This window comes from Megachile rotundata, chromosome 11, assembly GCF_050947335.1.
Source record: "Megachile rotundata isolate GNS110a chromosome 11, iyMegRotu1, whole genome shotgun sequence".
NCBI classification, from domain to species: Eukaryota; Metazoa; Arthropoda; class Insecta; order Hymenoptera; family Megachilidae; genus Megachile; species Megachile rotundata.
Genome location: NC_134993.1, coordinates 10,439,716 through 10,463,794, shown reverse-complemented (window position 1 = coordinate 10,463,794; position 24,079 = coordinate 10,439,716). Strand labels below are relative to the sequence as shown.

General features: G+C 33.1%; 1 protein-coding gene across 9 annotated transcripts in view; it reads right to left on the bottom strand.

Annotated features, from left to right (window-relative positions):
• Positions 1–24,079, bottom strand: part of nrm (neuromusculin) — a 544,158-nt gene that overhangs the window by 255,784 nt on the left and 264,295 nt on the right. The window lies entirely within an intron of this gene.

The window sequence follows — 24,079 nt, the reverse complement described above, 5'->3', positions numbered from 1 at the left end:
AAATTAACAGCTCTGTAACAGCCCTTCAAACATACGACACATAAAAATTGTAAGCGTCTGAAATAATTGCACAGTAGAACGTGAAAAGAGTACCTGTTCCAATTCTCAAAATAATCATATATCGATTTGTGAATAATTGCACCGCAATTTTGACACAAATAATTACTTTATCAGCAAATGGTGCGTTACGGGAAGCATAGCAACGATTAATTATGGACTATAATTATTGTGCGATGAATATCTGATCGTTTACCAGGATCAACTAATTAGGAATGTAATTAACAATTAAAATTCATATAATGGTATGACTTATCAGGTCGGGTGTCCGCATTATTATGCACGTTAATTCGTCAATTTATTTGTGGATAATCGATCGTTAATGTTTTACCACGAGTACAGATAATGGGAAGTTCGTTTAATGGAGGTTTCGATGCGCGAAAGTGTGTCGGATCATATTCGGATAATAGAAATTTCTCGCTCGTGTGTTTCCATTCGAATATCAAACGTGATAGTTGCAACCCATTTTCTGCTATCAATTCGTGACACGAATCTATGTAGTATCGATTTATGATATCGGGAAACGAATGAAATGCATTCATTTCGATGGACGAATAATTTTGTCCTTTGACAGAGGAAGAACGTGTTCTCTGAAATTAGGGTTTCACAAAATTTCGAATAATTAATTGAATTGAACATCTTTGCGAATAACTCTCAAACTAAGGCCAAATGGCGGTTATATATAGAGAGTGAAGTTGTTCAGTATAGTGTTCTTGATAAAATATTTCAAGGTTATTGAAATCAGTAAAGTGTGTGACCTTCAGTGCATAATTACCACATTAACAACATTTTTATTATTTGAACAAGAATATTTCTGAAACTAAGGCCAAACGGCGGTTATATATGAAGAGTGAAGTTGTTCAGTATGTTAAACTTGACAACATATTTCAAGGTCATCAAAATCGATGTAGTGTGTGTCCTGATATAAATAATTATTACATGAAACATATTTTTGCGAATATCTCCAGAATTAAGGCCAAACGGCGGTCATATATATAGAGAAAAGTTGTTCAGAATATCATCCTTGAGAACATATTTCAAGGTCATAAAAATCGGTGAAGTATGAACCGCTCCATAAGTAATTATCACATTAAACATATTCCTGTAAATATCTCTATAACTAAAGCCAAATGGCGGTCATATATATAGAGAAAAGTTGTTCAGAATATCGTCCTTGAGAACATATTTCAAGGTCATCAAAATCGGTGAAGTATGAACCGCTCTATAAGTAATTATCACATTAAACATATTTCTGTCAATATCTCTATAATTAAGGCCAAATGGCGGTCATATATAGAGAGAAAAGTTGTTCAGAATATCGTCGTTGAGAACATATTTCAAGGTCATCAAAATCGGTGAAGTATGAACCGCTCCATAAGTAATTATGACATCAAACATATTTCTGTAAATATCTCTATAACTAAAGCCAAATGGCGGTCATATATAGAGAGAAAAGTTGTTCAGAATATCGTCCTTGAGAACATATTTCAAGATCACCGAAATCCGTAAAACATATTCCATTCCGGGTAAATTGTAGAAATAACATATTCGTAATCCGATTATTGTAGTAATTGGTAAACTTTCATAAAGTGCCAGACTTAATCCGAGGACGTCATAGACGCCATTAGAGTGGAAGAGAAATTGACTTGTTAGCAGGATTACGATTGCACTTCAATCGCATTCTCCCGGTACAATGTGTCGATTGTTTTCGTCTGGCCTCATCCGCGTCTCTCTCAATTTCTCCCGCTTTTCGGAATTCCTGCGAATTCTATAGTTTGTAAGTCGGACTGAATTAGTGCAGATGGTTTGGAAGTAGTCCAATCGCGGAAGGGAACATTTCGAGCGAAGTTGTAAAGCTTTCGATGCTAGAGAGGAATGCCACTATCAAAAGTCCCTCGGACGTTGTCGCTCGACGAAATGTGAATTGTATTAGCCGTGGACTAGTCTGTCGGTCGTTAAATTTGTCCGAGTTCATTGTTCTGGTTCGCATGCAAAATCTGTTTCAACTGTGTTGCAGGCGCTTCGTTTGACGGCGATTGAGTTGTGGAGGGGAAGAAAGGAAACGGAGGAAAGAATGGGGTACTAGGTGCAAACTGGGACTTTGGTGTTATTAATAGGATACTTTAGCTTCACTCTTTTCAATTCTTCGGATTTTACAATTTTCCAAATTATCAAATTACTGTTATGAACCTCAAAAATCCATTAAGTCCCCCAAATCCATAAAATCGCCAAATTTATTAAATCCCTTCAAGTTTGTTCTGTAACGACGATTTCAATTTCTGACGACACGTAGGCATTCGGTTTATTTTCCGAATATACTCTGCCTCTGAGAAGTTTTAATGATTGGAACGCAGTAAAAAATTGTGTCCAGATAGATGGAACGATTGAAAATCACTACGAGCAAATAACACGAGTATCTCGTTTTAATTTAAATTCCGTTCGAGCTGTAGATTCGTTTCAGTACGAAACGAAAGGGAGCTCTCTTTTCCCGTTTTCAGTTTTCGCTTTTGTTTGAAGAATATTGGTCGAAAGTTGTCGAGAGTTTCTGAACCATCGCCCGGTGGAAGTATGAAATACTCTTTGATACATCAAATCTTTTGAAGTCCCTGAAAAATATTAGTTGCTAGTTTCAATGTTAACTTTATACATCAACGCAAAGTTAGAGATCGCATGAATGCATTCAAATATGCAACCTCGGAGTACATATATGTATAGATTCGTACATATACATATAAATACATACGGAGTTGTCTATGTAGACACTGGGGAGCACTGTGCTGTTTCTACGCGACATGGCGGTATTGTGGAGACGTGATATCTCAGTTTGGTTGATTCATTCTTATATTTAAATAGCAAGATATGAAATATGAAAATTAAAAATATGGAAGATAATTTGACAACTTGATAATTACAACCTAATCTATGTGTCAACCTACCTGGAGCTAACCTAACCTAGATGCTAACCAACCTACCTGGACGTTAACCTAACCTAGATGGATGCCAGAAGCTTATAGTCTACCAGGTGCCAGAATGAGTGCATTTCAAATTTCGAGCTACCGTAAACATACAGGTGGAACAAGAGACGCAGAGATTTTAAAGTCCAAACGATTAAACCTGTCCGAAACTATCGAAAACGATACCGAACACGATTATCGTTGATTTCACGACGACCGACGTCGATGACGACCAAGTATTGTCGTCGACGATGAGTTATAGAGCTTCAACGTGCTTCCAGTCGATCTATGTGTGAAAAATTATCGAAACGATACCAAACGGTTTTTTATCGATTCGACGATCGACGTCGACGGGTTCCTGTCGCTGTCAAAATCTATACGGCAAATTTAGGCTGTCTCACGAGTCTACCCTCGAAATTTCAAGTCGGAGGACGCAAAATGGCGGCCTGTAGACGAACAAACAGACAAATGCGGATCGAGTCTCAGGATCATACGTTCAGCAAAAATGGCGGAGGAGAAATTTATAACCACGTGTGTGATATTAGCTTGGTGTCTATAGTTTTTTAATATAGTACTGATGTTTATTAGTATAGAACAGTATGTGGTAGTGCAGCAGTACCTTAAAGTACTGATCCATTTTATTATATTTGATGAACTTAACCTAACTTGTGTAAGTTGCAAGTTACAAAATGGCGGTCAGTAGAGACAAATGTAGAGTCCTCACAACGTTCAAAGATTACCCAAACTTGAATCCTAGAAATACCAATCTGATTCGTCACGTGGGGTTCCCTCCGATTTGTTGGGTGCTGTCTAACCCAATAGAAGTAGCGGAACCTCAAATAAAATTCCTTACAGCAGGAAACGGAGTCAAGTGATGTCTTCCTACCTCGTTGGTTGGACTAGGCCCTGGTGGGTCTATGATCTCGAACACCTGCCGATATAAGCTACAAGCTCAGGCGCGGCGGAGCGGCATTAGGCCAATTATGCTCAACTAAACAATAATCTGATTCGTCACGTGTGAACAATATTGTGCGTCACGACTGCGTCACGTTATTGCAAGGAACAAATGCCATTCACAACTCGAAATCGCCGCTATATTTCGACATTCCTGACGATTTGTCCGAAGTTTCTAATAGTGACATAGTCGTAGAAATTTATAATGACGGTCTATCGTCGAAACTGGCCGGCGCCCGGTAAACGCTCGAAATTCTCTGGAAGTTAAATTCAGCAGGACCATGAAGTTCATGAAGTTCGTAAATTAACGTGATGAAGTCCGGAGGTGAACCGAATTACTGGCTATGCGTCTCAAAGGGGAAGTAACTCTAACAATAAGTTCCGAGCAGCTTGAAATCACCTCGCGACAATTTGCTACAAATAACTTTAATATTTATACTTGTTGAGTGCAGAGTCTGTCTTAAAGAATTTCAGTTTCTCTCGAAACGTTCGTAAAGAATTCTTACAATTTATTTTCGAAGCAAAGCTTGTAACGTTTGATTTATTGGATTACTTTTGTTGAACAAGAACTTAGTATTGCTACAAATCATTCGCGATCTTAGATATTGGAACTGAAGCATAGTGTCAGAGTTAGAATTAGGAACTTCCGAAATTAAGGGAGATATACTGCGAGAGTTACGTGCGGCACTGTGCATATTTATTAACCCAGCGATTTTGTGTTACAATGCGTTATTTATTATGTGCGATGTACAATGCAAGTAGGTAGATAACCTTAGATAAACAAATTTTATGTCGACCTAAAATTTCAATTATCATTCATAACAAAATTTTTGAAAATTTTACTATTAAATATGTAACAAGAATAAATTTCATCTAAACACTAAGTAATAATTTTATTCTTAACACAAAATACTGTTATTACTCCTAACCTCAAAATGCATGACAAAAATGCTATCACCGCAGAAACCACAAATAACGTTGGAAAAGCAGCAAACATCTGTCGAAATCGCTAAAACGGCAGGTCAAAAGATAAAAAACATGTTGTAGCGACACTCTTTCCGTTTCATCAAGTTCAACTCGTTGTTTGACCGTGTTTACGTAGCAATTGCGATAAATAAAGGCGTTCCGTGTGAACTACTACGTGCGCCACATGAAATTCACGTGGTTTCCTGTTATTGGCTTGCAAAATATCTACACGAACGTGGTCAATGTATCACCCTGTTACGTTTGTTATCTAACCCCCAATGATTTCACATGACAGATTTATAGCCAAATATTGCGTTTTTAATTAGGTGAAAACTGTGACAGGACTGTATATTTTTTTATATTGGAATGTGTCTGTTTTTGTGTGGGAAAAATAAGCTTCATGTCATACAGAGATATTTTAAATTCATTTTTAATGAAAATTTTTGTGTAATGTATTAGATGTTTTTATTATTAATTAGTGGTTTTTGTTTTGTACTTTGTTCAACTGTGTTTTGTTGTATTTTGTTCTATTTTGCTTCTTTTTAATTTGTTGAATTATTTTCTTCTTGTATTTTGATCAAGTTTGTGTTGTTTTGTATTTTGTTCAATTGTCCTGCTTTTTAATTTGTGATATTATGTTTCTTTTTGTATTTTGGTCAATTGTGTTTGTTTTTGATTTGTGGAACTGTATTCCTTTTGTATTTTTTTCAATTGTCCTCCTTTTGAATTTGTGAAATTATGTTCTTTTTGTATTTTGTTCAATTGTGCCTCCTTTTAATTTGTACAGTTGTGTTCCTTTTGCATTTTGATCAATCCTGCGCTTTGATCAATCTTTGCGTATTTTGTTCAATCATGTTTCCTTTTAATTTGTTGATATTCTCTTATTTTTGTATTTTGATCAATTTTGTGCTCTCCTGTATTTTGTTCAAGAGTGCTTCAATTTTATTCAACAGTGTTCTTTTTTACTTCACTCAACAATGTACTTTTTTTATATTTTGTTCAACGCAGGGTAGTTTCAGACAAAACCAGTGTACGTTAGCACAAAATAACACAAAAACAGAAAGCCAATATAAGAAATACACATTTTAAATTGAAAAATATGATACCTGTATTGGTTTAATATAAAAATACATTGCCCACTTATATTTCATAAAAATAAGAATGAAATACAATATTGAAAATATGATTTCATAAACTTGAACGTATTATTTTCATAGTAATCTTATATACAAGGATACTGTTTAGATTAGGTGAAAATAAAACTAAAATATGACATAAATACACATTTCAAAAATTTAAATATGATTTTTATATTAATCTAATGTAAAGATAAATTGCTTATTTGTATTACGTAAGAGGATAAGTTAAATATGAATTAAATTACACATTCTAAAGTTGACGATACAATTTTCATAAACAAAATTGAAGCACAATTTCCACAATTCACAAAAGCATAAAATCTGTCAAACATTCAAAATATTAAGCTAGTGAAGTATTTAACCTAACATTAAGCAAGACGATGAATTTCACTTCTTTCTTTCTATATTAAAACATATAAAATATATTTTTCATTTGCAACTAATTTTAGATATAATTCACATCACTATTAAATATAATTTTACAGTAAACTAACAAAAATAACTTTTGTATATTAAATAGATATTAAAATACTTGTGCACAACAGTATTGAACGCACCACTTTAAACAAAATTAAAGCACAATTTCCACAATTCACAAAAGCATAGAATCCATCAAGCATTCAAAATATTAAGCTAGTAAAGTATTTAACCTAACATTAAACAAGACAATGAACTTCACTTCCTTCTTTTGATATTAAAACAAGTATAGTGTTGTCAATATTTTAAATATAGTTTGCGCATGAACCTAATGTTTATGTACATCACTGTAACGCACCACTGTACTGTTTATTTGCATCGGGTAAAAATAAAAATAGATTAAAATATTAATAAAATGAAAACTAAAACACATTTTAAATTTGAATAATATATAAATAATATATTCATGAAATGAATAATATATAACTGTAATATAAACAAACAATGTATTCCTATGTTACATCAACATAAAAATCTAAAAAACTTGTAACTTGATTTAACACCACAGTAACTTGTATTTCTCGAGCGTTCCTGAATAATGCGCATAAAGACGCAATAAAACGCGACGGGCGTTCATTGCGATCCGTTACGCGACGCCTGCAAATAAACAGGGATAACTGGGAACGTTATCGCGTACAGGGGTTAAATGAGCCAGAAATTCGTCTGGTGTTGTTCGAAAGCGTGTTTTAAGTGTGGCGTCGAGGAAAAATGGAACGACAAACGCAATCGACGGGAATACGCTGCTTTAAATAAGCCATTCGCGAGTCTCAACTATTTGATGAACATCTAAAAATACTAGCGTGACCAGTGCCGTAGAAACTGTCGACCCTCTTCCCATGGCTATTGTTTCAAACCAACGAATTTCAGACACGTCCACTTCCTTTTTCTCTGTGTTGTTTTTCAACGAAGGCGTTTAAACCGCGAAATTTTCGCGTCCAGAATTCGTTGCAAACATTTTCATCTACGGCCACAGAATATTTTGAATGCTTGATTTTATGGAGTTGTGAATTGTGGAAATTGTGCTTTAATTTTGTTTAAACTGGTGCGTTCAATACTACACAAGTATTTTAATATTTATTTAATAGCAAAAGTTATTTTTGTTAGTTTACTGTAAAATTATATTTAATAGTGATGTGAATTATATCTAAAATTAGTTGCAAATGAAAAATATATTTTATATGTTTTAATATAGAAAGAAAGAAGTGAAGTTCATTGTCTTGTTTAATGTTAGGTTAAATACTTCACTAGCTTAATATTTTTATAAAGGTAGTTCACAATTTACTATTGAATTTTATATTAATTATAAAATCTATTTAAAAAGACCATAAAAATCATTTTAATTTACAAAAAGAAACTCAATATCTTCTGTAAACTAAAATTAACTATGCCATCAATCTAAAATAAAAAAATCCATACGAAAAAGTTTGAATTACCAAAGATTTTATCGTGGAATGTATTGATACAGTAATGATTGAACCGGCGGAGAAAATTTCACGCAAACAACGTAGGCAAACAATTCCAACACGTGTAGATTCGCAACGATGTGTAATTTGTCATTAGTAATTGTCTGATCTAAAACCGTTTTGCAATTAGCTAATGCAAACAGTTACACACTGAGGGTCGTTTAAATAGGATGATTTTGTAGTTAACATTAAACTGCCATCGGACACGATGATTTCGTTGTTTGAAACTATTTACACTTCCGATCTGATCGTACGGTGTTCGGCTGTAACGCTCTAATGACGCGTGGAATAATTGCGCGGCAAATTTAAATATTCTATTTTCTAGTCTCAAATATTTTAACGACTGTATGCTATTAAAAATGCTATTTAAAAATGTATTTAATTTAAACGTGTTTAAAAATGTATTTATTTGAAAATGTTTAGAAATGTATTCAATTTAAAAATATATAAAAATGCATTCAATTAAAAAATACTTAAAAATGTATTTATTTGAAAATGTTTAAAAATGCGTTCAATTTAAAAATATTTAAAAATGTATTCAATTTAAAAATGTATAAAAATGCATTCAATTAAAAAATACTTAAAAATGCATTCAATTAAAAAATACTTAAAAATGTATTTATTTGAAAATGTTTAAAAATGTATTCAATTTAAAAATATTTAAAAATGTATTCAATTTAAAAGTATATAAAAATGCATTCAATTAAAAAATACTTAAAAATGTATTTATTTGAAAATGTTTAAAAATGTATCCAATTTAAAAATGTTTAAAAACATATTGATTTAAAAATGCTTAAAAATGTTTAAAATAACAAAACACATAAAGTGTTTGATATTAATTAAAACAATATTACAATATTTACTATCAATTAATGTTTATTAATACTTTTTAATAATTAACCCAAAAATATTTAATAATTTATATTATTTTAAAGTGTCTGATAATCTAACAAATATTTTTCCATATTATTTAAATAATAACAGTAATAAATTATACAAAAATTAATCTTAAAAATTATTCTTTTTCTCTGCATAATTAAACATGTAAAAATTCTTGTAAACAATAAAATATTTATTGTAAACAAATTTACACAATGTCTCATTTGAAACAAATTCTTTCAACAACAAATATTTGTTAATATTTTTTATTCATTCTCTTTTAATATTTGATAATATTTTTTATTCATTCTTTTTTAATATTTGTTAATATTTTTTATTTATTCTTTTTTAATATTTGTTAATATTTTTTTCCTACCAAAACCAAATATTGTTAAAATAAAAAATGAATTCCTATTACAAAATAATAAAAATCATGTAAAATTGAAAACAATAAGTTAAAACGTTTTTAAAACAATAAATTTCTTGAAATTCAATCGACTTTGTTTAAACAAATATAAACGAAATATGGTGGCCAGCTGAATATATTGAAATGTTCGATTCGCCAATTATTCGCAATATCGCGTAACAATGTTCATAATGCCAAGGTATTTCTGAAACAAACAACGCTTCGGTCGATCATAATTCAACGTGTCGAATTTTCGGAAACGCGTTTCATGCGATACCTATCCGAAATCGAGTAATTTAGGCAGATTGCGATAGCTATTCGTTCAGAGATTACAACGCAATTCGAACGTGGTACGTTCGCATTCGACAAAGTAAATCCGCCCTGTTACCGTGTAAATGCGCGCGGAAAATTTGCACTTGCTTTGCTATGGCTTGCAGAATTAAACACAGTTGCGAGACTTTGTTTCGTTGTGGAAACTAGCGTTTCTATTATTATTTTTTTCTTTTTTGTATGGATGGGTAGATATATGAAATATGCGAAATATGAAAAAATGAAGTTTTATAATTTTTTTTTTCATTGATGAAGATGTGAATTTTTAAATATTGTGTCTAAGGGGTGGGGAATTAGGGAGGGAGAAATTAGGAGATTTTGGGATTTAAAAATTTGGAGATTTGGGAATTTGGAAATGGGGGAATTGGCAGGTTTAAAAATGTAGAGATTTTGAGATTTTGAGATTTGAGGATTCGGGAATTTGAGAATTTGAGAATTTGAGAATTTGAGAATTTGAGAATTTAAGCATTTGAGAATTTAAGAATATGATAATATACAAATTTGGGAATTTAGAGATTTGGAAACTTAGAGAGTTGGAGAATTGGAGATTCAGGGATTTGGAGATTTAGAGATTTAGGGATTTGGAGATTTGGAAATTTGGAGATTTAGAGACTTAGAGACTTAGAGACTCGGAGATTTGTAGATTTGGAAATTTGGAGACTTAGAGAGTTGGAGATTTAAAAATTTAGAGATTTGGAAATTTGGAAATTTAGAGATTTGGAAATTTGGAAATTTAGAGATTTTGAGATTTAGGGATTTGGAAATTTGGAGACTTAGAGAGTTGGAGATTTAAAAATTTAGAGATTTGGAAATTTGGAAATTTAGAGATTTTGAGATTTAGGGATTTGGAAATTTAGAGACTTAGAGAGCTGGATATTTAGGGATTTGGAAATTTGGAGACTTACAGAGTTGGATATTTAGGGATTTGGACATTTGGAGACTTAGAGAGTTGGAGATATAGAGATTTAGAGATTTAGAAATTTGAAAGTATAGAGATTTGGAACTACTAAATTCTCAAATTTGTAAACTTTAAATTCCCAAACTTACAAAGATCAAAATTTCTATTTTCCAAATTCCGAAATTTTCAATTCTTGCAATTTAAAATTTGAGAATAGTCAATTTTTGCAATTCAAATTTTAAAAATCTTGCAACCCAAAAATCTCAAATCACAAATTTTCGAAATGATGAAATTAATAAAAAACAAATAAAAATCTAAAAAACTTTGAAAAACATTTTCAATAAAAAACAGCAACTAAATAATTTTTCTATAAATCTTCTCGCAATTCTTATTTATCTTGTTATTATATTATCTCGTTACAATTTCACTCGCAATTAATTAACAGTAAATGCAATTTTCTTCGATTCTTTTATTTTAAAGGTGTTCCTAAGATTCGCTGAGATTAGTTCGCAAGAACTACGAGTTCTTTTTTCTCTTTTTATTTTCTCTTTTGGATTACACACCACTCTTATGAAAGTCCACAAAGAGCCGCCTTCTTACGGTTTAAGAACTATACTCCTTCCTTTCTTCTTAAGGCTTCTTTCTAAAGGCTTTCTCGCTTAAGATGGTGCGTGAGGATGAGAGCTTTTATCCAGCTTCAAAATATTGCTTAAAAAATTTCAAAACTAAACTTTCAGAACCGTTTTAAAGTTGAAGTACAGAGTCATTTGAATATTAATCTCTGCTTTAAATTATGGTCTTCATTTTTTAATTTGCAATTTGACGAGTTCTGGATTTTTCAGTTTTAGTCAATTTTTTTTTTAGATTTTGTTAGCTTAATTTTTAAATACAAAAATATCAAATTTTTCAACTTATAGTTGCACTGTTTTAAATATTGAAATTTCATTATTCTGATCTTGTAAATTAATAAATTTTTAAATATTGAAATATTTAATTTTTTAGTTCATAAATTTATTTTCAAAATTAAAAATATGAAATTTGTTTAAATTGTAAATTTGAAATATTTTGAAAAAAAAAAAAACATCAAATGTTACAAGTAATAATTTTTTAATGCAAAAGCTTTAAATTATTTAATTTATACTTTTATGCATGTTTAAACATTGTGATCATAGATTTTTCAATTTGTAAATTTATAAATTTTTAATTGTAGAAATATCAGATTTCTCAGTTAAAAAATTCTACATTCTTGAATTTATAAGAGTTTCAAATTAGACTGAATAAAATATGAAATCTTCCAATTTGTTAATTTAAAAATTTTCCAGCACAGAAATAGATTTTCCAAGTCCATACGTTTTTAAACACAGAAATATCACATTATTTAATTAATTAACGTATAAATTTTAACGAGGAAAAGTATTAAATTCTGAAATTCATAAATAATGTTTTTGTAACGACACTGTTTAATTATTACACGAGTCTCCAAACCCGTATCATATTTCTTGAATTTTTAATTAAGGAAATATTGCAATGGAAATACTTTTGTTGAAATATTTTCAATATTTTGGAAATTTACTTTTGTCACTTATATCAAATCATTGACTTTTCAATAATTATTTATATTAAACATTTGTTCAAATAGTTTCAATATGTTGCAAATTTACAATTGTCACTTATATCAAATTATGGACTGTTTAATAATTATTTACACTGAACATTTGTTCAAATATTTTCAGTGTTTGAACATTTACATTCTTTACTTATATCAAATTATTGACTGTTTAATAATTATTTGTATTAAACATTTGTTTAAATATTTTCAATGTTTTGGAAATTTACATTTGTCACTTATATCAAATTATGGACTGTTTAATAATTATTTACATTGAACAATTGTTCAAATATTTTTAGTATTTTGAAAATTTACATTTGTCACTTACATCAAATCATTGACTATTTAATAATTATTTATATTGAACATTTGTTCAAATAGTTTCAATATGTTGCAAATTTACATTTGTCACCTATATCAAATTATTAATTATTTAATAATTATTTGTATTGAACTTTTGCTTAAATATTTTTAATATTTTGGAAATTTACATTTGTCACTTACATCAAATCGTTGACTTTTCAATAATTATTTATATTGAACATTTGTTCAAATATTTTCAATATGTCGAAAATTTACATTTGTCACTTATATCAAATTATGGACTGTTTAATAATTATTTACATTGGACAATTGTTCAAATATTTTTAGTATTTTGAAAATTTACATTTGTCACTTATATCAAGTTACTGACTATTCAATAATTATTTATATTAAACATTTGTTCAAATAGTTTCAATATGTTATAAATTTACATGTGTCACTTATATCAAATTATTGATTATTTAATAATTATTTGTATTGAACTTTTGCTTAAATATTTTCAATATTTTGGAAATTTACATTTGTCACTTACATCAAATCATTGACTATTTAATAATTATTCATATTGAACATTTGTTCAAATATTTTCAATGTTTTGAAAATTTACATTTGTCACTTATATCAATTATTGACTATTCAATAATTATTTATATTAAACATTTGTTCAAATAGTTTCAATATGTTATAAATTTACATTTGCCACTTATATCAAATTATTGATTATATAATAACGATTTGTATTAAACATTTATTCAAACATTTTCAATATTTCCAAAATTTTCATTTGTCACATACATTGAATTATTGTTTATTCATATTGAACATTATTTCAATAATAATGATTACACTAATTGATACTGAATGTTCAGCAAAAATAATACTAATCAGCTTATATCGTAATATGCCGTCCCTTTGAGATCCGCACATTATGTAACATGTATTGGCCGATCTGCATGACATCAAACAATTCGGTTAACCCAAGGCAACGTATTAAGGTAATCGTCCTCGAGCAAGTTCGTCTTCCTCCAGGATTCTATTCACCTATTGTCACGTAATCTCCTAAAGCGGGTTAGATGAATAATCGTATCGCGAGAATGGAACAGTAAATATTATCGTCTTGAATACTGTACTCCTGGCTTGACGCGTTTCTTAATGTTCAGGGTAATCAATTTAACTCTGAATCGGTCGTTACTTGTCCAGATTTTATTACAATCTTATACATTTGTCAGCTTATATCAATATTATCATGAAATTATAAAAAGAGTAGACCTTAACGTTACATGGAAGCAAACCTAAATTTCAGTACTTCAACGTCGATTATCTCGAAGATTATCAAACGTTGTGACTTACTATTTGGTACATGTCTAACTGATCACCTAAACCACCATCCTACAAAGTTTCATGAAAATCCAAGAGCCCCATCTTGTACCTCCCGATAATTCCCTGATCAATTTCTATTTTGTGCAACGCCATCGAAGTGATTTTTATAAATATGTAGATACGTGTGAATATGAAGAGCAATGTTACCATGAAGTTATCAAAAATCATTATAAAATGTATCCTTAACAGTACACGTAACCAACCTGTTAATTTCCCAATCCTTCAACATCGATTATCTCGAATACTATCAAACGTTGTGACTTACTATTTGGTACATGTCTAACTGATCACATAAACTACCATCCTACAAAGTTTCATGAAAATCCAAGAGTCCCATCTTGTACCTCCTGATAATTCCCCGATCAATTTCTATTTTGTGCAACGCTATCGAAGTGATTTTTATAAATATGTAGATACGTGTGAATATGAAGAGCAATATTATCATGAAGTTATCAAAAATTATTATAAAATGTATCCTTAACAGTACACGTAACCAACCTGTTAATTTCCCAATCCTTCAACATCGATTACCTCGAAGATTATCAAACGTTGTGACTTACTATTTGGTACATACCTAACTGATCACCTAAACTACCATCCTACAAAGTTTCATGAAAATCCAAGAGCCCCATCTTGCACCTCCTGATAATTCCCCGATCAATTTCTATTTTGTGCAACGCCATCGAAGTGATTTTTATTAATATGTAGATACGTGTGAGTATGAAGAGCAATGTTACCATGAAGTTATCAAAAATTATTATAAAATGTATCCTTAACAGTACACGTAACCAACCTGTTAATTTCCCAATCCTTCAACATCGATTATCTCGAAGATTATCAAACGTTGTGACCTACTATTTTGCACATACCTAACTAATCACCCAAACCACCATCTTACAAAATTTCATAAAAATCCAAGAGTCCCATCTCATACCCCCTCCTGATAATTCCCTAATTTCTATTTTGTAGTACATCATAACAAAAATTTTGTGCACTACTTCCAGTTAACATACACAAAAAAAATGATAACAAAAATTCCTTCAAAAATCAAACATTTCCTATCAATTTTCACTCGGCAAATCAAAATGGATGTTTCGCGTAGCGCATCTCTCGAATCCTTTTGTTTCGCCGTAGCATTCGAATCTGCCAATTGTTCCGCATGTTCCTCTTGTCTCCTTAAAGTGTCCCGATACCCGCCATTCGCTCATGCATTCATTTCCCTTTACCTCGTCGCATTGTTCCGTTCTCTGTGTTCGCGCCTCTCTAGATTGCTTTCGATGCAACCTTTACTCTCCCGTTCCTCCTCGATTTCCTCCGTCGGCATCCGGTTTTTCTCGCACCGCTGTTTCCCGGTTATTTTCGGTTCGCATCTTCGAGTATCGGGAGGACACAATCGCAACCGCCGTGAAAGCGTTCGAGAACGCATGAATCGCGACGACGCGTTGTTCTACCTACGCGACAATCGTTCGTTGTAAATAGCTGCACGACTAACTTCCGTCCTTTTCTTTTCGGGATCGAACGCGGACATCGGCGTGGAGAGGCTAATTGAGTTTCGCGAGCGGCGTTTATCGGCGACCCACATTCTGAATGGAATTCTAGGGGAAATTTTGTGCGAAGTTGGTTGCTGGATTCGATTTAGCTGACAGAGTTAGACCTTTGAGATATCATTAGTTATTTTATTTTTGATGTGATCGTTGTCTTAGGAACTCTATTTTTTTCTTAGAATATTTTAGGTTGCAGAAAAATTCCCTGGAATATTTCACAAAGATTGTTCAGTATTACATTTTTAATTTTATTGAAAATTTCCTAGATAGTAGTAGGTCTACTCTATGGTTTGTTTAGGATGGTTTGTTTAAATTCTATATAAAATTCCCTAGGATACACTAGGTCCCATATAAAGTTCTCTAGGGTACACTAGGTTCCATATAGGACTCTCTAGGATACACTAGGTTCTATATAGAATTCCCTAGAATGCACTAGGTTCCATATAGAACTCTCTAGGGTCCACCAGGTTCCATATAAAATTCCCTATGCTGCACTAGGTTCCATATAGAATTCTATAGGATGCACTAGGTTCTATATAGAATTCCCTAGAATGCACTAGGTTCTATATAGAATTCCCTAGAATGCACTAGGTTCTATATAGAATTCCCTAGAATGCACTAGGTTCTATATAGAATTCCCTAGAATGCATTAGGTTCTATATAGAATTCCTTAGAATGCACTAGGTTCCATATAGAACTCTCTAGGGTCCACCAGGTTCCATATAAAATTCCCTATGCTGCACTAGGTTCCATATAGAATTCTATAGGATGCACTAGGTTCTATATAGAATTCCCTAGAATGCTCTCGGTTCCATATAGAACTCTCTAGGGTCCACTAGGTTCCATATAAAATTCCCTAGAATGCACTAGGTTCTATATAGAATTCCCTAGAATGCACTAGGTTCCATATAGAACTCTCTAGGGTCCACTAGGCTCCATATAAAATTCCTTATGCTGCACTAGGTTCCATATAGAATTCTATAGGATGCACTAGGTTCTATATAGAATTCCCTAGAATGCACTAGGTTCCATATAGAACTCTCTAGGGTCCACTAGGTTCCATATAAAATTCCCTATGCTGCACTAGGTTCCACATAGAATTCTATAGGATGCACTAGATTCTATATAAAATTCCCTAGATTGCACTATATTCAATATAAAATTCCCTAGGATGTACTAGCTTCCATATAAAATTCCCTAAGACGAGCTAAAGTCCATATAGAATTTCCTATTTCGTACTAGGTTCCATATAAAATTTCCTAAGATGCAGTAAGTTTAATCTAGGGTTCCCTAGACTCGTTTAAGTTCAACCTAAGAATTTCTAAGTTCCATTAAAAATTTTCTAGGTTCCCCTAGATTCTATACAGAGTTCTTCTTCTAGTTCATATCCAGAAGTTGCTATACACATTTACATCAAAATGTTTCACTAGGTATTCCCTAGATTATATACAGAATCTTCCAAAATAAACTTCGTTGAGAATACTTTAATTTATACCTTCTATAAAATTCTATAATGTTGTACATCTTCGGTTTTCTAAATTCTATCTAGTGTTCCCTAGATTTCTTATTTATCTAGTGTTCCCTATATTTTTTTTTCACCTAAAATTCCCTGGTTCCAAATTTCTTAGAAGCTCTAAGATTGCTATTAAACTCCAACAGAATAATTCTGAATGTTTCTGTACATTTTCGAAATGGAAGACGCGTGAGAAAATCTTTCGCGTACATCTGTTCTTCGTGAGAAAAGAAAACCATGCTCGAATGCAAAACGCGAGACATAAGTTCTTATGTAAAAGTTTCCCTCGCGAGGTTTTGTGTCCAAACGACGTTAAAAATTAATGGATTCTACGCGAGAGACGGGAATCGTAAACGAGATTTGGGAATCGCGAACATCGCTGATAGACTTTATCACAATTTTGTCGTTTTCCCAATTTTTTTTTTATCCGTTAACAAAGAAACAGATTTCATGAATTTTTCGGAATTAAAAAATCGGCACGATTTCATCAATTTTTCAGAATTAAAAAAAGGTGAAAATCAATTGGAAAAAATTTTATTAAATTTCAGCCAGTTTCGAAGCAGATCACTGTGGAAACTTCAATCGTGCATGCAACAGCTACATATGTTCGCATTGAATGTGTATCGGTGTACGAAAATTAATTTATCGACTACACTCGTTTGTACAGATCTTTATCAACCTTTTTACGCAGTCTACGTTTTACTTTATAACAAAAGAATAAATGCATGGTGTTTCCGATAGTCGGAATCAATTTTCGTTCAAATTAAAGTGGGCTGATGGAAATTTTATTGTAGGTACACTTGTGAGAGTTCTGGACAAAAAATTTTATTTCACTGCCATGAAATTGCACTTACCTTGTCCATAAGTATTTATACATTTACCTGGTCCACAAGTATTAATACATTTATTAGTTTCAGAATCATGCTCAGTTAACAGCATCAAATAGGTTAGGTCTCAGAATAAAATAGCCTAGCAAGAGGATTAGACCTAGATCCAAGTTCCTATCAACACAGTAATACATCGTTCATAGTTCCTGTCGTTGAATCATCCAATATAACTTACTTTTAAATGTTTCACTTCTTCAAGCTTACAACTTTCGAGTGCAGTCACGTTATTTTAGTATAATTATTACGAGCGAGTATAACCGCCAGACTGTAGATTACTGACCCTCCTCGAGTCCCAGTTTCATACGCTTTGACTGTAAAAATGGGAGTAGCTCCAACGGAATTTTAGGTTCAGATTAGTAAGTGCATCAGATGCATAAGTGTCTGGAAAATAGGTTCAGAGCCGCACATGGGTCTGACCCAGATTGCCCAAAAACGGGGTCCGGATACAGAAATATTGGAATATTTGCGTTCGGGAATTTGGACGCAAAGGGAAATGATCTGGTCTATAAGTGGCTGAGGGTTGATAAGGATAAGTGCAAGCAGTCGGTGAAGGAATGGTCGACACTCCGAACACTTTGTATACGTTCGAATCAATAGGTTCTTTACCCGCAGCAGCAACAACACCCAACGAGTCGTTACATTCTATCGAGTATTTTTAGTTTATTATTCGCATCTGGTTGCCAGGACCTTTGATCTTAGTAGAGTCTTTCATTCGCAGTATCCTATTCGTGTTGCTTGGTTTATTACTTGACGGTCACTTTTTGGGGATGCACTTGGATTTTCATTTCTTACCGAATTTATTCTGTAGAAATATGGAACTTGCCTCAGTCTTGTTCGTAAAAATACATCTTGTGAAATAGGCAATCGAACAGATAGACACGGAATGGGGTTGTTCGCTTCGGAACATCGGATACGTAGACACGATGTTGTTTACTTCGGAACATCGGACACAGACACGTAGTCGTTTAGCTTGGAGTATCATTCAGTATAAGTAGAAATGTCGATGTATTACTCAATTATTCAAAATAACTATTAAGGTATAAGTATTAATCATTTATATGATTTTTGTGATTTGATCTTTACTTTCTTTTATTTACCAACAAAATTGTGAATGTACTATTCACATAATTTACTTAAATTATATTATTATATAATTATATTATTCACTCAAATTTATCAACAGATTTCACTTGTAATTTATTAGAGAATCTGATACCTTTAAACTAGTTAACGAGTTGTATTGTTTTGTCGGTCATGACATGTGTCGATCCACAGTTTATTCTCAGCTAACACTTGAAACTCCTGAAGGAATACTCGGAATGTTCGCAAGGTATTTACTTTTGTTTTATTCACTCGTAAATAGATCTCGTCCGTCACCCGAAAGAATTCTATTATTTTTAGCCGTGGATCTCAATTGAATGTAGGACGATCTACCTCTGATTTGTCAACTCAGAAGCAAATAATCGACTGGATTACTTGTTTCGGAAGATGAGATGACAGTCACTGAAATTATTTTAGATCATGTCTATTACAAATATTAATTATTTATGTTAGTACTCGGGATAATATAAAAAAAATAAAATTACACAATTTTTGGAAGATGTTTCGATTATTGCTCATACATGAAAATATTATTTAATTTTACATTAAGGAAAACAATAGAAGCATGTTAAGGTAAGTGTACCTATCAGCGATCGTCTGACTTCATTTAACATAAAATGACAAACGAAATAAAATGACTGAGTCTCTAGCCAAAGCCTTTTGAGGTTGACATGAAGATTGAAAACAATTAATGACGAAATAATTTAGTTATCAATACATAAGTAAATAAGTAGAAGTAATTCAAAAAATAAATAAAAGTAATGCAAATGCTGTTTGCCGGACACCCATCACATCCCCTGGTCCACTCGCTACATCAAACGACAGACATCAGCCAGAAACAGTCCCTAACCAAAACAAACACATCACTCTCATCAGAGACAACAGCACTTTATCGATCTCCCATCTCCAGCGATAAAACTCCAAGCATAAAATCCCGGACAGTAATGTAACGCACTCGGGCGAAAAGCGAAAGGAAACCTTTCTAAACACATTAACGAAGAAGAATGTTCATCCACTTATCACCCTTCCCAAGATACTCCGAAACTCCCATCCCCCAGCATAAACTACACCTTCACTTATTCACCCTAATCGCTCATCGCGAGCGACGTCAAGCTCTCGGCCTTACAGGAAAGCGGCCGCCCATCCTCTTTATCCAAAAAACTGTTTTCCTAAAGTCAAGCGTGTAAACACTCTCGGTATCCTAAGAGGACTTCCGTTCGCCTCGGATTATCCCCGGAAACTGCGAAATACGCGTTCTCGCGAGGGGAAGACACAGGTGCAATCGCTTTTGGACGTAAACGGAGGATGTAGCACAACAACCCGTGTTGATCTGTCTTTGAGGTGTTTTCACGCTTCGGAGTTACTTTGACGGAACTTGGCGTAATTAGACCTAGATCTTGTATAAGGAACTTGTCGGTGTCCGTCGTAAACTTGAAGGTGTCTGTCAGACGTCCGGTGACGTCCGATGACTACCGATGACGTCCGATGACTACCAATGACGTCCAATGACTACCGATGACGTTCAGTAACGTCCTGTGACATCAGATGACACCAGATTTTACATAGTACGTTATTTATCGGTGTCCATCGTAAACTTGAAGGTGTCTGTCAGACGTCCAGTGATGTCCCGTGACGTCCGATGACTACCGATGACGTCCGATGACTACCAATGACGTCCAATGACTACCGATGACGTTCGATAACGTCCTGTGACATCAGATGACACCGGATCTTATATAGTACGTTATTTATCGGTGTCCATCGTAAACTTGAAGGTGTCTGTCAGACGTCCAGTGATGTCCCGTGACGTCCGATGACTACCGATGACGTCCGATGACTACCAATGACGTCCGATGACATCAAACGACACCCATTGACCACAAAATTTCTTCCTGAAGGTCGAACTTATACTTTGACTTTCACATCCAGAAAATCCAGCATGCAGATGATATCTGCCTATCATAAAACGTTCTCACGACACGATACGTGTCCCAACGGGCTATTACTTGGCATTGGCGTGCGGCTTTGATGGCCAGCTTCTGGACATGGCCAGAATGAATTTTCCAACGGTACGCGAAATGGAATCGCCATATCCGAGATGGTTTATAGCCTGATACCTCGCATTGTGGCAAAATATTAGCGCGAAATGGTATTGCGGAACGGGTCGATGCACTTTTGGCACGAGGAGTTACTGCTAGAGTTCGGGATGTATGCGTACGCATTAGGCCATCGTTTCGGATAAATAGTTAGGGAGATTTTATTGTTCATTCTAGAAATTTAGGGGATGTAGAATTGACAATTTATTTAGACTTGTAGAGCTAAGGGTCGACTAAGTATTAGAATTATTTTATTTTGTCATAATTAAGTTTTTTTTATTCGAAATCCCTTCCGTGTTAACACACCGCTGGGTATGTTCACACAACGTTAACATAGATTTTTTTATGTCGTTTTGAATCGCTTCAAACACCCTTATCAGCTGCTAGGACTTAACAGTGTCATAAGACGTTCCTTATAGCTAATTTCAATTTTGGGAAAGGAAGTAATCACATGGAGATAAGTCAGAATTTGGAGGATGTTGGATCAGACTTGTTTCTTCGCCAAAAATTCGCGAACAGACAGTTCCGTGACATGGTGCCTCATGCAACAGAAACCGACTTCCCGGCGCTCGATATTCCGGCCTAACACGAACGATCCTCCTCCACAAATGTTCCATAACACCCAGATAATATACCATTAACATTTTGTCCCGGGAACGAATTCCCGAAGTATAATTCCTTTAGAATCGTAAAAGCAAATTAACATTGTCTTCTCGAGGGACTTCTGGAATCGCAATTTTTTGATTTTGGAGAGTCTGGAGATTTACACGTAGCACTTTGGCGCTTTGTTCGAGGTTCATACTTGAAGCACCGCGTCTCGTCACTAGTTACAATTGATTCCAGGAATGTACAGTTTCGTCTGGCTGTTTTGATAAGATCTCGCAATATTCAACACGAGCTATTTGTTGCTTGCCCGTGATTTTGTGATATGGACGAAAGGTTCTGTCGCATTAAACGCTATAAGTTTATTCGTTGCTCGATTCCAATAATGATTGTTGTGTTTTGTAGAGGAGATATACTGTTTTCGGATAATATAATTTAATAGATGGCGCTAGTTTTCCTTAAATTTAAAAAGTTCCGTTACTCTTCCTTACTGTTATTACTGTTATTACTGAAGATAGGTATGTGGTCAAAGGACAGTGTGACTCAAGATGGCTGCGACGATGATTAAGGACTAGAAATCTTGATTAGTGTGTTTGCATACGGATGAGTCCACAATGTTTGTCCCCTGATATGTATAGTTGGTCAACAGGGAAATCTCCTAAGGATGATTCATTGATTTGAAGAACGTACTTTTACTTGCAAGTTACTATTAATCAAGTTGCACATACACTACCGTCCATAAGTATCGGGAGACTTGGTTTCGTTACATAAAACATAGTTGAACTTTGTACGAAAGATATTTAGGGTTATCATATCATTTGTAATAATTATTATTATCTTTTTTGAGGTGTCATAACGTAATAGAATTAATTTTTAAGTACAAATTATACAATGAAAGTGTGAAAGTAAAATTCATGTCCAGAAGTACAAAGTCCAAATTCGTGAATCTAATGAAACGCTTTCGATTCTAAAAAAAATTTTAATTTCTACTGTGTTTCATTTCTATGGTGCAGAACGTATTCAGAGGGTTCTTCGATATGTTTCAAGTGTTTGTAAACTGTTGGTAGATGTTTAGGTTCCCTCAATGGAGATAAGAATGGAGGTAACGCTACGCACTCGACAGTTTCGGTTTAGTTCGTCTGTAGCTTCTTTTCCATCGAGATATGAGTTCCAAACGAGAATTATCAATCGAAAAACGTTCCAGTATTCTGACTTTCGCAGAAAAAAAATCGGTTTTAGTTACTGTTGCAGATACTTGAATAACTTTCATGCAACGCGAATGCATATTTCACTTGTGTCCGGATACTTATGGACGGTAGTGTATGTAACAAATATAACAAATAATCCACAATGTCCCAAATATTCAAGTATTTCGAAAAGTTGCCCACAAAAAAATGTAAAAATCTCGAGAACCTATTCGCATACCGAATACGTATACCGCAAGTATTCCCCCGAGCCGAGCCGATTTTCTCCGAGTTGATCCGAAATAATGGCTCCGCCCGAAGATCCGTATATCTCGGTTATCCACACGCCCCGAGTACGTTCATATATTGTCCCTCGGTGTATGGATTTCGAGGATCGTCGAATAATGAACATTGTCGCAATTTTATTAACCGTCCATCAATGTGTCGAATACATTATACAACACTCCGGAGGACGATACTGGTTAAAATGCATCGCGACGCTGTCCATTTTCAACTTCTCTCTCTTTGTGAGGTTATAAAACGATGTAAAAGGACGCGATGTTCATCGCTTCCATTAACGTTCGCGATGTGAACTACGTTTTATATTCTTATGCTGTGAAAGGGTATTGTTTGTTCAAGGATGTTATTGACGGCTATATGAATATTGATTATAATTTTAAATATTTTCTATAAGTATAATGGCATGTTGAAATGTGACAGTTTAAAATAAATAAATGATTGAAATAGTTTGGGAGAGTTCTATTAATATAGTTACTTGAAAAGATTGTCTATTGTCAATTTTAATTATTACAAATGCTAGATATTGTAGAACGTTTTGTTTTCATATTTAACTATTCACTCCATGATATTTATTTTTATATTTTAATATTTAATAAATATGCGAAAAATAAGCTCGATTAATGTTAATTATAGTAAAAGAATAATGCAGTGAATGAATAAGTGATATTAATTGTTTATTTTTTATATTAAGAATGATAGATTTCGCGATTAGTTCGAGTAACAGGTTTTGAATTCCGCGCGCTCTGACGTCACGTGGTATAGTCACGTGGCACTATAGCAAAGATGGCCGACTCCTGAGGCACACGAAACTTCTTTACCAACTTTCTTAAGTAATTTATTACATTTGCAAGAATTTTAATAATATTTTTAACAATATACTCAGTAATATTTTTAGTCATACATTTAGTGACATATTTAACGAAAAAAATTTAATAAAATATTTAGTAATGAGTTTCGTTAAAACCTGCTGAAATTCCATAAATGATGAAAACTTCTATGATTTATGTTACTACTT